The sequence below is a fragment of the Scyliorhinus torazame genome, chromosome 22, assembly GCF_047496885.1.
Source record: "Scyliorhinus torazame isolate Kashiwa2021f chromosome 22, sScyTor2.1, whole genome shotgun sequence".
Taxonomy (NCBI): domain Eukaryota; kingdom Metazoa; phylum Chordata; class Chondrichthyes; order Carcharhiniformes; family Scyliorhinidae; genus Scyliorhinus; species Scyliorhinus torazame.
In genome coordinates, this window is record NC_092728.1 from 23,946,105 (window position 1) to 23,963,800 (window position 17,696).

The 17,696-nt window shown below is 48.8% G+C and overlaps 1 protein-coding gene across 1 annotated transcript in view; it reads right to left on the reverse strand.

Moving 5' to 3' along the window:
• Positions 1-16,009, reverse strand: part of LOC140398964 (fibulin-1-like) — a 316,048-nt gene extending 300,039 nt beyond the window's left edge. The window contains exon 1 of the mRNA XM_072487977.1: positions 15,779-16,009. The gene's annotated coding sequence lies outside the window, so the exon portion shown is untranslated. The remainder of the gene's footprint in view (positions 1-15,778) is intronic.
• Positions 16,010-17,696: the final 1,687 nt, after the last annotated feature.

Below are 17,696 nucleotides of genomic sequence, written 5' to 3' on the forward strand. Positions count from 1 at the left end.
GGGAGCGGTTGGAGGCAGCCTCATGTAGGGGTACCAGTCTGGGTACGTTGGTGACGGCGCCTCTGCCGTTCCCGCCGGCGCGCTTCTCCGCCAGCCCTGTAGTGGTGGTGGCCCTTCGGATCTGGGGACAGTGGAGGAGGCGCGTGGGAGCAACGGGTCCCCGATATGTGACAACCATTGGTTTGCCCCGGGGAGGTTGGACAGGGGGGGTTTCGGGTATGGCGGAGGGCGGGGATTGAGCGGATGGGAGATTTGTTCTTGGAAGGGAGCTTCCCTAGCTTGAGGGCGCTGGAGGCCAAGTTTGGGTTGACGAGGGGGAATGAATTCCGGTATATTCAGGTGCGGGACTTTTTGTGCAGACAGGTTCCATCTTTTCCACTCTTGCCACTAAGGGAGATCCAAGATAGGGTTGTGTCTAGAGAATGGGTGGGGGAGGGAAGTGTCTCGGATATTTACAAGGAGCTCATGGGGGCGGAGGAGACGAAGATCAAGGAGCTGAGGCATAAATGGGAGGAGTTGGGAGGGGAGATTGAGGAAGGCCTGTGGGCGAAGGCACTGAGCAGGGTTAATGGGACTGCAACATGTGCCAGGCTCGGCCTGATTAAATTTAATGTCGCCCACCGGGCCCAATGACAGTGCCCCGGATGTGCAGATTCTTCAGCGGAGAGGACAAGTGTGTAAAGTGTCTGAGAGGACCGGCAGACCATGTCCACATGTTTTGGGCGTGTCCAAAACCTATGAGATACTGGCAGGGGTTCGAGGACGTCATGTCTAGAGTATTGAACACGAGGGTGACAATGAGTCCAGAGGTGGCGATTTCTGGGGTTTCAGAGGCCCCGGAAGTCCAGGGGGAGAAAGAGGCCGACGTCTTGGCCTTTGCTTCCCTGGCAGGCCCGGAGACGGATACTGCTAACTTGGAGGGACTCGAAGCCCCCGAAGTCGGAAGCCTGGCTGTCAGACATGGCGAGTTTCCTGGGCTCAGAGAAAATCAAGTTCGCCTTGAGAGGGTCGTTGTTAGGGTTCGCCCGGAGGTGGCAACCATTCATCGACTTCTTTGCGGAGAACTAATCGTCAGTAGGGGGGGGAGAAGGGCAGGGGGAGGGAGGGTTAGGGGAATGTAGTATAGGGGGTCAATTAGGCAGATCTGGGTGGGACGAGCTACGGCAATTGCACTATGTACTTTGTTTATTGTACAGTCCTTCTGTCACACACAGTAAAAGACACACACATTGTAAAAGACACATACACACTGTAAAGGACACACACACTCTCACACGCACCCACACACAGTAAAAGACACACACAGTAAAAGACACACACTCTCATGTGCACACACAGTAAAAGACCTACACACTACAAAAGATACGCACATTGTAAAAGACACACACTGTAAAAGACGCACCCTGTAAAAGACGCACCCTGTAAAAGATACACACACACTGTAAAGGACACACACACACTCTCACACACGCACCCACAGTAAGAGACACACACACAGTAAAAGACACACACTGTAAAAGACACACACTGTAAAAGACACACCCTGTAAAAGATACACACACACTGTAAAGGACACACACAAACTCTCACACACGCACCCACAGTAAGAGACACACACACAGTAAAAGACACATACACTGTAAAAGATATGTACACGATAGCAGATTGCTGGGAAGTATGTTTCTCAATGTGTTCATGTGTTGTAACCTGTTTTGATACATGTCTGTAATAAGATACATTTAAAAAAAGATACAAACACACACTGCAAAAGACACACATTCTCTCACACACGCACACAAACAGTAAGAGTCACACACATAGTAAAAGACACATACATAGTAAAAGACACTCATACACAGTAAAAGAAACACAGTAAACATACAATAAAAGACATACACAATAAAACACACAGTAAAAGGAACACATACAGTAAAAGCTACACACACAGTAAAATACACACAGTGAAAGACAGACGCATGGATTAAAGACACACATAGGGATTAAAGGACACACACACTCACATAGTAAAAGACACACACATAGTAAAACCCACACACACTGTAAAAACATGCACAGTAAAACACACACACACATAGTAAAAGACACACACAAAGTAAAACACACAGTAAAACAAACACACAGTAAAACAGACACACAGTGAAACACACACACAGTAAAAGACACACACATAGCAAAAGACACAGTCACAGACACACGGTAAAAGACACAAACACCATAAAAACACACACACAGTAAAACACACGCGCACACACAGCAAACGACACATGCACAGTAAAAGACACACACACACAGAGTAAAAGATACACACACACAGTAAAAGACACACAGAGTTAAACACACACATTAAAAGACATGCACAGTAAAATATACACACACAGTAAAAGACACACACAGCAAAAAACACAGTAACAGACACCCACGGTAAAAGACACACAAACACAGCAAAAGACACATAGTAAAAGATACACACACAGTAAAAGACACACAAACACAGTAAAATACACACACACACAGTAAAAGACACATACAAACAGTAAAACAAACACAAAGTAAAACACACATACACACAGTAAAACAAACACACAGTAAAACAGACACACACAGTGAAACACACACTCACAATAAAACACACACACAGTAAAAGACACACATAGCAAAAGACACAGTCACAGACACACATGGTAAAAGACACACACCACACAGCAAAAGACACAGCGTAAAAGACACACACCACACAGCAAAAGACACAGCGTAAAAGATACACACACACACAGTAAAAGACACACACACAGTAAAAGACATACACAATAAAAGACACACACACACACACAGTAAAAGCCACACACTCACAATAAAACACACACAGTAAAAGACACACACATAGCAAAAGACACAGTCACAGACACACATGGTAAAAGACACACACCACACAGCAAAAGACACAGCGTAAAAGATACACACACAATAAAACACACACACACAGTAAAAGACACACAATCACACTGTAAAAGACACACACAGTAAAAGACACACACACAGTAAAAGACACACACATAGTAAAAGACATACACAATAAAAGACACACACACACAGTAAAAGACACACACAGTAAAAGACACACACACAGTAAAAGGCACACACACACAGTAAAAGACACACACACAGTAAAAGGCACACACACAGTAAAAGGCACACACACAGTAAAAGGCACACACACACAGTAAAAGACACACACACACAGTAAAAGGCACACACACACAGTAAAAGACACACACACACAGTAAAAGACACACACACAGTAAAAGGCACACACACAGTAAAAGGCACACACACAGTAAAAGGCACACACACACAGTAAAAGACACACACACACAGTAAAAGACACACACAGTAAAAGGCACACACACACAGTAAAAGGCACACACACAGTAAAAGACACACACACAGTAAAAGGCACACACAATGTGGTAGTATGTATTGGGAGTCATGTGGGACTGGAAGCCCTAATGTCATTGGCTGACAGATCCCGGGTCCTGGTTGGCCGTTGACCTCAAGCTCCGCCCTGAAGGCGAAGTATAAGAAGCCGGAGTCTTCCCCCGCAGGCCAGTTTACTATCGAGCTGCGGGGGAACAGACACGCTTAATAAAGCCTCATCGACTTCACTCTATTCGTCTCACGGAGTCTTTGTGCGCTACAATTTATTAAGCGTGTCTAAAAAAAAAAGGACTATGGAGCTCAGGATCATTCCGGAATGCCTGAGGATCAGCCCCCACGCAGTGAACGCGGCAGCAGCCTTCAAGCACTGGCAGACTTGCTTCGAGGCCTACCTCAGAACGGCCACCGGCCGAGTCTCAGAAGACCAAAAACTGCAGGTCCTGCACTCGAGGGTGAGCACGGAGATTTTCTCCCTCATCGAAGACTCGGACGATTTCCAGACGGCGTTCGCAGCACTGAAAAGTCTCTATGTCCGCCCTGTTAACCAAATCTATGCTCGCTACCAGCTCGCGACGAGACGGCAAGCTCCCGGAGAATCGATGGACGAGTTCTCCGCCGCGCTGCTGATTTTGGGACGAGCCTGCAGCTGCCCGTCGGTGAACGCAAATGAACACACGGACATGTTAATGCGCGATGCTTTTGTGGCAGGTATGCAATCCTCCCAAATCCGCCAAAGACTTCTAGAAAAAGAGTCGCTAGGACTCTCAGAGGCACGGGCCCTAGCAGCCTCCCTAGACGTGGCCGCGCGTAATACCCGCGCCTACGGCCCCGACCGCGCGGCAACCCATTGGGCCCCATACGTACCCATCACGGCAAACCCCCTACCCCCCCCCCGGACACCCCACAGGCTTGCGCGGTCCAAACGCCGAGTCGCACCGGGGGCGCCCGCTGTTATTTCTGCGGCCAGGCGAAACACCCCCGACAGCGCTGCCCGGCCCGCGCAGCAATCTGCAAAAGCTGCGGGAAAAAGGGCCATTATGCGGTTGTGTGCCGGTCCCGCGAGGTCGCCGCCGCCCCGGGAGCACAGGGAGACCTGCAAGCAGTTTACGCGCCCCAACCCCCCCAGCACGCCATGTACGACCCGCAGGCGCAGCCGCTCTGGGTCCCGACCACCGCGGTCCCGGGAGAACTGGGAGCCCTGCACGCTGCCTACGCTCCCCAACCCCCCTCCCCGCAGCCCATGTATGACCCGCCGCCGGCGCTACCGCTTTGGGTCCCGGCCAACACTCTCCACGGAGAGAAGGGAGTTTTCCGCGTCCCTAACGCCACCCTAACCCCCACCCCGCGCCCCACGCCTGACCCGCCGGCGCCACCTACTTGGGCCCCGACCACCGCTGTCCCCGGTGAGGGAGCTCCGCGCGGTCCTAGCGCTCGCGGTCCTAGCGCTCGCGGTCCTAGCGCTCCCCAGCCCCCCCAGCGCACCATGTGCGACCCGCAGACGCCGCCATTTTGGGTCCCGGCCACCACGAGGGGAGGAGGGGCGCCGCCATCTTGGACCGCCCCAGACCTGTACGACGCATGGGGGCGGCCATTTTGTCCACCCCGCCGCCATCTTGTGACCCCCCAGCCACATGCGATGTATGGGGGCAGCCATTTTGCTCATCCCCGTCGCCATCTTGGACGGCAACAACGGACCCCACTCCACTACTACAACCACGGCTCGCTTCGATTACGCTCGATCAAGCTCAGCCCCGGACACTCCAGACGACGACGACAACGGTACTAATAAACGGCCACGAGACGCCATGCCTAGTCGACTCCGGGAGCACGGAAAGCTTTATACACCGCGACACGGTAAGACGCTGTTCCTTGACCACCTATCCCAGCGCACAAAAGATTTGCCTAGCTGCAGGATCCCACTCCGTACAGATCCAGGGATTCTGCATAGTTACCCTAACGGTGCAGGGGAGGGAGTTCAAAAACTACAAACTAAACGTCCTTCCCCAACTCTGTGCCCCCACCTTGCTGGGATTAGATTTCCAATGCAATCTACAGAGCCTTACGTTCAAATTCGGCGGCCCCATACCCCCACTCACTATCTGCGGCCTCGCAACCCTCAAGGTGCAACCCCCGTCCTTGTTTGCGAACCTCACCCCGGATTGCAAACCCGTCGCCACTAGGAGCAGACGGTACAGCGCCCAGGACCGGACCTTCATTCGGTCCGAAGTCCAGCGGCTACTAAAGGAGGGCATAATCCAGGCCAGCAATAGTCCCTGGAGAGCGCAGGTGGTAGTAGTGAAGACAGGGGAGAAACAAAGGATGGTCATTGACTATAGCCAGACCATCAACAGGTACACACAACTAGACGCGTACCCTCTCCCCCGCGTATCCGACATGGTCAATCGGATTGCCCAATATAAAGTCTTCTCCACCGTGGACCTCAAGTCCGCCTACCATCAGCTCCCCATCCGCCCAAGTGACCGCAAGTACACAGCCTTCGAGGCAGACGGGCGATTATACCATTTCCTACGGGTCCCTTTTGGCGTCACAAACGGGGTCTCGGTCTTCCAACGGGAGATGGACCGAATGGTTGATCAACATGGGTTGCGGGCCACGTTCCCGTATCTCGACAATGTAACCATCTGCGGCCACGATCAGCAGGACCATGACGCCAACCTCCAAAAATTCCTCCAGACCGCCAAAGCCTTGAACCTCACGTACAACGAGGGCAAGTGCGTTTTTAGCACCGACCGGCTAGCCATTCTGGGCTACGTAGTGCGCAATGGGATAATAGGCCCCGACCCCGAACGTATGCGCGCACTCATGGAATTTCCCCTCCCGCACTGCCCAAAAGCCCTGAAACGCTGCTTGGGGTTCTTTTCGTACTACGCCCAGTGGGTCCCCCAGTACGCAGACAAGGCCCGCCCCCTAATACAGACCACGACCTTCCCTCTGTCGACAGAGGCTTGCCAGGCCTTCAGCCGCATCAAAGCGGATATCGCAAAGGCCACGATGCGCGCCATCGACGAGTCCCTCCCCTTCCAGGTCGAGAGCGACGCCTCCGACGTAGCTCTAGCGGCCACCCTTAACCAAGCGGGCAGACCCGTGGCCTTTTTCTCCCGGACCCTCCACGCCTCAGAAATCCGCCACTCTTCAGTAGAAAAGGAAGCCCAAGCCATAGTGGAAGCTGTGCGACATTGGAGGCATTACCTGGCCGGCAGGAGATTCACTCTCCTCACGGACCAACGGTCGGTAGCCTTCATGTTCGATAGTGCACAGCGGGGCAAAATTAAAAACGACAAAATCTTAAGGTGGAGGATCGAGCTCTCCACCTTCAACTATGAGGTTTTGTATCGTCCCGGAAAGCTGAACGAGCTGTCCGATGCCCTATCCCGCGGCACATGTGCCAATGCACAAATTAACCGCCTCCAAACCCTCCACGAGGACCTCTGCCACCCGGGGGTCACTCGGTTTTACCACTTCATCAAGTCCCGCAATCTCCCATACTCTTTAGAGGAGGTCCGTACAGTCACAAGGGACTGCCACATCTGCGCGGAATGCAAGCCGCATTTTTTCAGGCCAGATGGAGCGCACCTGATTAAGGCTTCCCGCCCCTTTGAACGCCTCAGTCTCGATTTCAAAGGGCCCCTCCCCTCATATGCAACGCATATTTTCTTAATGTAGTGGACGAATACTCCCGCTTCCCTTTTGCCATTCTCTGTTCTGACATGACCGCGGCCACAGTCATTAAAGCCCTGAACAGCATCTTCACACTGTTCGGTTACCCCGCATACGTCCACAGCGACAGGGGGTCCTCTTTCATGAGTGACGAGCTGCGCCAGTTCCTGCTCAGCAAGGGCATAGCCTCAAGCAGGACGACCAGCTACAACCCCCGGGGGAACGGGCAAGTAGAAAGGGAGAACGGCACGGTCTGGAAGGCCGTCCTACAGGCCCTACGGTCCAGGGACCTCCCAGTTTCACAGTGGCAGGAGGTCCTCCCGGACGCTCTCCATTCCATCCGGTCGTTATTATGTACGAGCACTAATCAAACGCCTCATGAGCGTCTCCTTGTCTTCCCGAGGAGGTCCTCCTCTGGAACGTCGCTGCCGACCTGGCTGGCGGCCCCAGGACCCATCCTGCTCCGAAAGCATGTGCGGGCACATAAGGCGGACCCGTTGGTCGAAAGGGTTCACCTCCTCCACGCGAACCCCCAGTACGCCTACATGGAGTACCCCGACGGCCGACAGGACACGGTCTCCCTGCGGGATCTGGCGCCCGCCGGCAACACGCACACCCCCCCCCGACACCATCAACCCAACCCCCCCCCTTCCTGCCACCGCCGCACCCCGCGACCGCCCCCTTCCCAGGAGGATCGGTTCCCCTCCCCTCAGCACCGACCAAGAATCAAGCCCGAGCTGAAACCGTACGGCTCCTGGAGGCGACAACACTGGTACAAGCACCACCACCACCGCCGGGGCCGAGGCGATCGACACGGACGACCAGACCGCCCGACCGACTCGTGGCGTCGATGTAAAACAAATATGGACTGTTCACAAGAACATTTTGCTTTTCTTCCTATACCCTCTGTAAATAGTTGCAACATGACGAAATTGTTCAATACTGTATTGCCATGTGAATGTTTTGTCCTCCCAGGACCAGCCCTGTAAACCCTTACCACCATACGAAGCATCACCCCGCCGGGTTCATTTTTGACAAGGGGTGAATGTGGTAGTATGTATTGGGGGTCATGTGGGACTGGAAGCCCGAATGTCATTGGCTGACAGATCCCGGGTCCTGGTTGGCCGTTGACCTCTAGCTCAGCCCTGAAGGCGGAGTATAAGAAGCCGGTGTCTTCCCCCGCAGGCCAGTTTACTATCGAGCTGCGGGGGAACAGACACGCTTAATAAAGCCTCATCGACTTCACTCTATTCGTCTCACGGAGTCTTTGTGCGCTACACACAGTAAAAGGCACACAGTAAAAGGCACACACACAGTAAAAGGCACACACACAGTAAAAGACACACACAGTAAAAGACACACAGTAAAAGACACACACACACAGTAAAAGACACACTCAGTAAAAGGCACACACACAGTAAAAGGCACACACACAGTAAAAGACACACACAGTAATAGACACACACACAGTAAAAGACACACACACAGTAATAGACACACACACAGTAAAAGGCACACACACAGTAAAAGGCACACACACAGTAATAGACACACACACAGTAAAAGACACATACAGTAAAAAATCACACACAAACACACAGTAAAAGACACAAACACAGTAAAAAATCACACACAAACACACAGTAAAAGACACAAACACAGTAAAAAAACACAAACACAGTAAAAAAACACAAACACACAGTAAAAGGCACACACACAGTATAAGACATGAACACAGTGAAAGACACAAAAACACAGAGTAAAAGGCACACAAACAGTAAAAGACACAAACACTGAAAGATATACATACACAGTAAAAGACACAAACACAGTAAAAGATACACACACAAACAGAAAAAGACACACAGTAAAAGACACTCACACAATAAAAGACACACACACAGTAATAGACACACACGCAGTAAAAGGTACACGCACACAGTAAAAGGCACACACACAGTAAAAGACACACACACAGTAAAAGACATACACAATAAAAGACACACACACAGTAAAAGGCACACACACAGTAAAAGACACACACACAGTAAAAGACACACACACAGTAAAAGGCACACACACAGTAAAAGACACACACACAGTAAAAGACACACACACAGTAAAAGACACACACACAGTAAAAGACACACTCAGAGTGAAAGACACAAACACACAGTAAAAGACACACACACAGTAAAAGGCACACACACAGTAAAAGACACACACACAGTAAAAGACATACACAATAAAAGACACACACACAGTAAAAGGCACACACACAGTAAAAGACACACACACAGTAAAAGACACACACACAGTAAAAGACACACACACACAGTAAAAGACACACACACAGTAATAGACACACACACAGTAAAAGGCACACACACAGTAAAAGACACACACACAGTAAAAGGCACACACACAGTAAAAGACACACACACACAGTAAAAGACACACACACAGTAATAGACACACACACAGTAAAAGGCACACACACAGTAAAAGACACACACACAGTAAAAGACACACACACAGTAAAAGACACACACACAGTGAAAGACACAAACACACAGTAAAAGACACACACACTAAAAGGCACACACAGTAAAGACACACACACAGTGAAAGACACAAACACACAGTAAAAGACACACACACAGTAAAAGACACACACACAGTGAAAGACACAAACACACAGTAAAAGAAACACACACAGTAAAAGACACACACAGTGAAAGACACACACACACACAGTAAAAAGCCACACACAGTAATAGACACACACACAGTAAAAGGCACACACACAGTAAAAGACACACACACAGTAAAAGACATACACAATAAAAGACACACACACAGTAAAAGGCACACACACAGTAAAAGACACACACACAGTAAAAGGCACACACACAGTAAAAGACACACACACACAGTAAAAGACACACACACAGTAATAGACACACACACAGTAAAAGGCACACACACAGTAAAAGACACACACACAGTAAAAGACACACACAGTAAAAGACACACACACAGTGAAAGACACAAACACACAGTAAAAGACACACACACTAAAAGGCACACACAGTAAAGACACACACACAGTGAAAGACACAAACACACAGTAAAAGACATACACACAGTAAAAGACACACACACAGTGAAAGACACAAACACACAGTAAAAGACACACACACAGTAAAAGACACACACAGTGAAAGACACACACACACACAGTAAAAAGCCACACACAGTAATAGACACACACACAGTAAAAGGCACACACACAGTAAAAGACACACACACAGTAAAAGACACACACAGTGAAAGACACACACACACACAGTAAAAAGCCACACACAGTAATAGACACACACACAGTAAAAGGCACACACACAGTAAAAGACACACACACAGTAAAAGACATACACAATAAAAGACACACACACAGTAAAAGGCACACACACAGTAAAAGACACACACACAGTAAAAGACACACACACAGTAAAAGACACACACACACAGTAAAAGACACACACACACAGTAAAAGACACACACACAGTAAAAGGCACACACACAGTAAAAGACACACACACACAGTAAAAGACACACACACAGTAATAGACACACACACAGTAAAAGGCACACACACAGTAAAAGACACACACACAGTAAAAGACACACACACAGTGAAAGACACAAACACACAGTAAAAGACACACACACTAAAAGGCACACACAGTAAAGACACACACACAGTGAAAGACACAAACACACAGTAAAAGACACACACACAGTAAAAGACACACACACAGTGAAAGACACAAACACACAGTAAAAGACACACACACAGTAAAAGACACACACAGTGAAAGACACACACACACACAGTAAAAAGCCACACACAGTGAAAGACACACACACAGTAAAAGGCACACACACAGTAAAAGACACACATACAGTAAAAGACACACACAGTAAAAGACACACACACAGTAATAGACACACACACAGTAAAAGGCACACACACAGTGAAAGACACAAACACACAGTAAAAGACACACACACAGTAAAAGGCACACACAGTGAAAGACACACACACACACAGTAAAAGGCACACACAGTGAAAGACACACACACAGTAAAAGGCACACACACAGTAAAAGGCACACATACAGTAAAAGACACACACACAGTAAAAGGCACACACAGTAAAAGGCACACACACAGTGAAAGACACAAACACACAGTAAAAGACACACACACAGTAAAAGGCACACACAGTGAAAGACACACACACACACAGTAAAAGGCACACACAGTGAAAGACACACACACAGTAAAAGGCACACACACAGTAAAAGGCACACACACAGTAAAAGACACACACACAGTAAAAGGCACACACAGTAAAAGGCACACACACAGTGAAAGACACAAACACACAGTAAAAGGCACACATACAGTAAAAGGCACACACAGTGAAAGACACACACACACACACAGTAAAAGGCACACACAGTAAAAGGCACACACACAGTAAAAGGCACACACACAGTAATAGACACACACACAGTAAAAGGCACATACAGTAAAAGACACACACACAGTAAAAGACACACACACAGTAAAAGACACACACACAGTAAAAGACATACACAATAAAAGACACACACACAGTAAAAGGCACACACACAGTAAAAGGCACACACACAGTAAAAGACACACACACAGTGAAAGACACACATACAGTAAAAGACACACACACAGTGAAAGACACACATACAGTAAAAGACACACACACAGTAAAAGACATGATGCACGATCAATGACCACTAAAGCGAGGTTGTAGTCCAACTGAAGGCTTTAATAAGCTAGATGTTTCCTGCAGCAGCTCAGGTACATGATGAGGGCTGCTGGGGCGGCACGGGTTCTTATACCCCGTCTAGCAGGGCGGAGCTACCATACATCCTAACTAATAGAAGGCATCCAGTTTCCACCAATGGTGCTGCAGCCTATCAGGTACCGTAATACCTATAATACCACAAGACACAATCACAGTCACAAACACAGTGAAAGATATACACACACACAGTGAAAGACACACACACACATTAAAAGACACACACACACAGTAAAAGACACGCACACACAGTGAAAGATATACACACACAGTAAAAGACACACACACAGTAAAAGACACACACACAGTGAAAGATATACACACACAGTAAAAGACACACACACACAGTAAAAGACACACACACACAGTAAAAGACACACACACACAGTGAAAGATATACACACACAGTGAAAGACACACACACATTAAAAGACACACACACACAGTAAAAGACACACACACAGTAAAAGACACATACACACACAGTAAAAGACACACACACAGTAAAAGACACACACACAGTGAAAGATATACACACACAGTGAAAGATATACACACACATTAAAAGACACACACACACAGTAAAAGACACACACACACAGTAAAAGACACACACACACAGTGAAAGACACACACACACAGTGAAAGACACACACACACAGTGAAAGATATACACACACAGTGAAAGACACACACACATTAAAAGACACACACACACAGTAAAAGACACACACACAGTAAAAGACACATACACACACAGTAAAAGACACACACACAGTGAAAGACACACACACAGTGAAAGATATACACACACAGTGAAAGATACACACACACAGTGAAAGACACACACACACAGTGAAAGATATACACACACAGTGAAAGACACACACACATTAAAAGACACACACACACAGTAAAAGACACACACACAGTAAAAGACACATACACACACAGTAAAAGACACACACACAGTGAAAGATATACACACACAGTAAAAGACACACACACACAGTGAAAGACACACACACACAGTGAAAGATATACACACACAGTGAAAGACACACACACATTAAAAGACACACACACACAGTAAAAGACACACACACAGTAAAAGACACATACACACACAGTAAAAGACACACACACAGTAAAAGACACACACACAGTGAAAGATATACACACACAGTGAAAGATATACACACACATTAAAAGACACACACACAGTAAAAGACACACACACACAGTAAAAGACACACACACACAGTAAAAGACACACACACACAGTAAAAGACACACACACAGTAAAAGACACACACACAGTGAAAGACACACACACAGTGATATACACACACAGTGAAAGATACACACACAGTAAAAGACACACACACACACACAGTAAAAGACACACACACAGTGAAAGATATACACACACAGTGAAAGATATACACACAGTAAAAGACACACACACAGTAAAAGACACACACAGTGAAAGATATACACACACAGTAAAAGACACACACACAGTGAAAGACACACACACACAGTGAAAGACACACACACACACAGTAAAAGACACACACACAGTAAAATACACACACACAGTGAAAGATATACACACACAGTGAAAGATATACACACAGTGAAAGACACAACGGATTAAGACACATTCAGACGAGGTAAATAACACACACTGTATAAAATATATACACACACATTGGATCAAACATCTGCCCAAATATATATATATAAATTATCCATCAGATGTCATTGGGCAGAGGTTCTAAGCCATCAGGATATAAAAATTAGAATCTGAGAGGGCGAATGAGCTGCATACTGGACGTCAGATAGTTTGAAATACTTTGCACAGACTGGTGGATGGTGTGGGATGTACAGTGGCTCCAGTGGCCGACAGTGCATGTGTACAGGTCACAGACTCACCACGGGACGGGGGAGGTCACACAAACCATGTCCATGCCCATTCGCCACAGAGCAATCCATTCACTACCCCCCCCCCCCCCCCCTGGCTCCTTCCCGTACCTCCCACTCGCACAACCAAAATAATCCCTGCAGAGATCAACTCCGGACTCGGGCACATTGACCGTGACCCTGAGCTCTCTCTCGCTCAGTGCCCCGGTCGCTATGACGCACCCACTGTGACCCAATGGGGAGGTAATGCTGTACCCCGGGTGCTGGAAATAAAATTTGGCAGAGATGCTGCCCACCCCTCGAAGAGACATCAAAACAGCGCCGGGAGCAGTTTTTGTCCAGTTTCAGTGCCTTATACTTTATTCTACGCAACCCAAACACACACACAGCAAGAAATAAGCCCAACAACTATTGTAACCTGCTCAGTAACTAAAGGACCATTAACTGCAGTTTCCAAAATGCCTTGCTCGTACCATGAACTCAGTGTCTTGTCCGAACTAGCCCAGGCTTCTGTAGGTTTGCACACAGGCATTTCCTTTGCAAACACTCACAGACACACAAGTGTGGACACATACACGCAGACACACACGGGCGCAGACACATACACAGAGACATACTCATGGACACAGACACGCACATGGACACAGACACACACACAGCCACACACACGGACACAGACACACACATGGACACAGACACACACACAGCCAAACACACAGACACACATGGACACAGACACACACATGGACACAGACACACACACAGCCACACACACGGACACAGACACACACACAGACACACACACGGACACAGACACACACACGGACACACACACATGGACACAGACACACACACACGGACACAGACACACATGGACACAGACACACACACACACGGACACAGACACACACACAGACACGCACACGGACACAGGCACACATGGACACAGACACACAGGCACACAAAGCGACACACACACACAGACATACACACGGACACAGACACACACACAGGCACGCACACGGACACAGACACATATGGCTGCAGACACACACACACTGGCACAGACTCGCACGGGCGCAGACACATACACACAGACACACACACATACGCACACACACAGGCACACACACACAGACACACGGACACAGACACACACACGGGTGCAGACACATACACACACATGGACACAGACACACAGACACACACATGGACACAGGCACACACACGGACACAGACACACATGGACACAGACACATACACACATACGCACACACTTAGGCACACACACACAGACACACACATACGCAAACACACACACACAGACTCAAAATGGCAGACACATGTGATCGCAGACACAGACACACATGGACACAGACACACACAGACACACACACACAGACACACACGGGCACAGATACACACACAGATACGCAGACACACACGGACGCAGACACACATGGACGCACACACACACAGACTCAAAATGGCACCGACACACACATAGACATACATGATCGCAGACACAGACACACGGGCACAGACACACACACAGACACACACACACAGACACACACACACAGACACACACGTACGCACACACGGACGCAGACACACACACACAGACTCAAAATGGCGCAGACACACATGATAGCAGACACAGACACACATGGACACAGACTCACACACAGACGCAGACACATGTGTGGACATACTGGCGCAGACTCACAATGGCACAGACACGCACAGAAACACACAGACCCAAACGCAGACACACACACACATTGAGACACACACACAATGCTTACCTGCAAGCTATTCCCACTGCGTTCTCTTACCAGCCAGCATTGCAGTCGCCCCACAGCGTACTCACTCCATGATCCCTTACTGCCAGACAGGAACACTCTGAATGCTGGGGCGAGCCATTTAGCTAATGTCCAACAGAAAGATCACTTCAAGGCTGTTACCGGGGACCGATCAGTGTGTGCAGTTAGCGAGCACCTCCTGCTCTGTCCCTGTGAGCAGGGCTCCCTTAACCCTTTCCCTGCAGCTGGTTCCTATCCGGTTTCTACTTGTCTATTGGTGAAGCCTGACAGGTGGGCGGAGTTTTTACCAACTTCCTCACCCTGACCTGGACAGGTACAATAAGTTTTACTCTGTATCTAACCCCGTGCTGTCCCTGTCCTGGGAGTGTTTGATGGGGACAGTGTAGAGGGAGCTTTACTCTGTATCTAACTCCGTGCTGTACCTGTCCTGGGAGTGTTCGATGGGGACAGTGTAGAGGGAGCTTTACTCTGTATCTCACCCCATGCTGTACCTGTCCTGGGAGTGTTTGATGGGGACAGTGTAGAGGGAGCTTTACTCTGTATCTGACCCCGTGCTGTACCTGTCCAGTGAGTGTTTGATGGGGACAGTGTAGAGGGAGCTTTAGTCTGTATCTAACCCCGTGCTGTACCTGTCCTGGGAGTGTTTGATGGGGACAGTGTAGGGGGAGCTTTACTCTGTATCTAACCCCGTGCTGTACCTGTCCTGGGAGTGTTTGATGGGGACAGTGTAGAGGGAGCTTTACTCTGTATCTGACCCCGTGCTGTACCTGTCCAGTGAGTGTTTGATGGGGACAGTGTAGAGGGAGCTTTAGTCTGTATCTAACCCCGTGCTGTACCTGTCCTGGGAGTGTTTGATGGGGACAGTGTAGAGGGAGCTTTACTCTGTATCTAACCCCGTGCTGTACCTGTCCTGGGAGTGTTTGATGTGGACAGTGTAGAGGGAGGTTTACTCTGTATCTAACCCCGTGCTGTACCTGTCCTGGGAGTGTTTGATGGGGACAGTGTAGAGGGAGCTTTACTCTGTATCTAACCCCGTGCTGTACCTGTCCTGGGAGTGTTTGATGGGGACAGTGTAGAGGGAGCTTTACTCTGGATCTAACCCCGTGCTGTACCTGTCCTGGGAGTGTTTGATGTGGACAGTGTAGAGGGAGGTTTACTCTGTATCTAACCCCGTGCTGTACCTGTCCTGGGAGTGTTTGATGGGGGCAGTGTAGAGGGAGCTTTACTCTGTATCTGACCCCGTGCTGTACCTGTCCAGTGAGTGTTTGATGGGGACAGTGTAGAGGGAGCTTTACTCTGTATCTAACCCCGTGCTGTACCTGTCCTGCGTGTGTTTGATGGGGACAGTGTAGAGGGAGCTTTACTCTGTATCTAACCCCGTGCTGTACCTGTCCTGGGAGTGTTTGATGGGGACAGTGTAGAGGGAGCTTTACTTTGTATCTAACCGCGTGCTGTACCTGTCCAGTGAGTGTTTGATGATGAAGTGTAGAGGGAGCTTTACTCTGTATCTAACCCCGTGCTGTACCTGTCCTGCGAGTGTTTGATGGGGACAGTGTAGAGGGAACTTTACTCTGTATCTAACCCCGTGCTGTATCTGTCCTGCGAGTGTTTGATAGGGACAGTGTAGAGGGAGCTTTACTCTGTATCTAACCCCGTGCTGTACCTGTCCTGCGAGTGTTTGATGGGGACAGTGTTGAAGGAGCTTTACTCTGTATCTAACCCCGTGCTGTACCTGTCCTCGGTGTGTTTGATGGGGACAGTGTAGATGGAGCTTTAGTCTGTATCTAACCCCGTGCTGTGCCTGTCCTGGGAGTGTTTGATGGGGACAGTATGGAGGGAGCTTTACTCTGTATCTAACCCCGTGCTGTACCTTTCCTGGGAGTGTTTGATGGGGACAGTA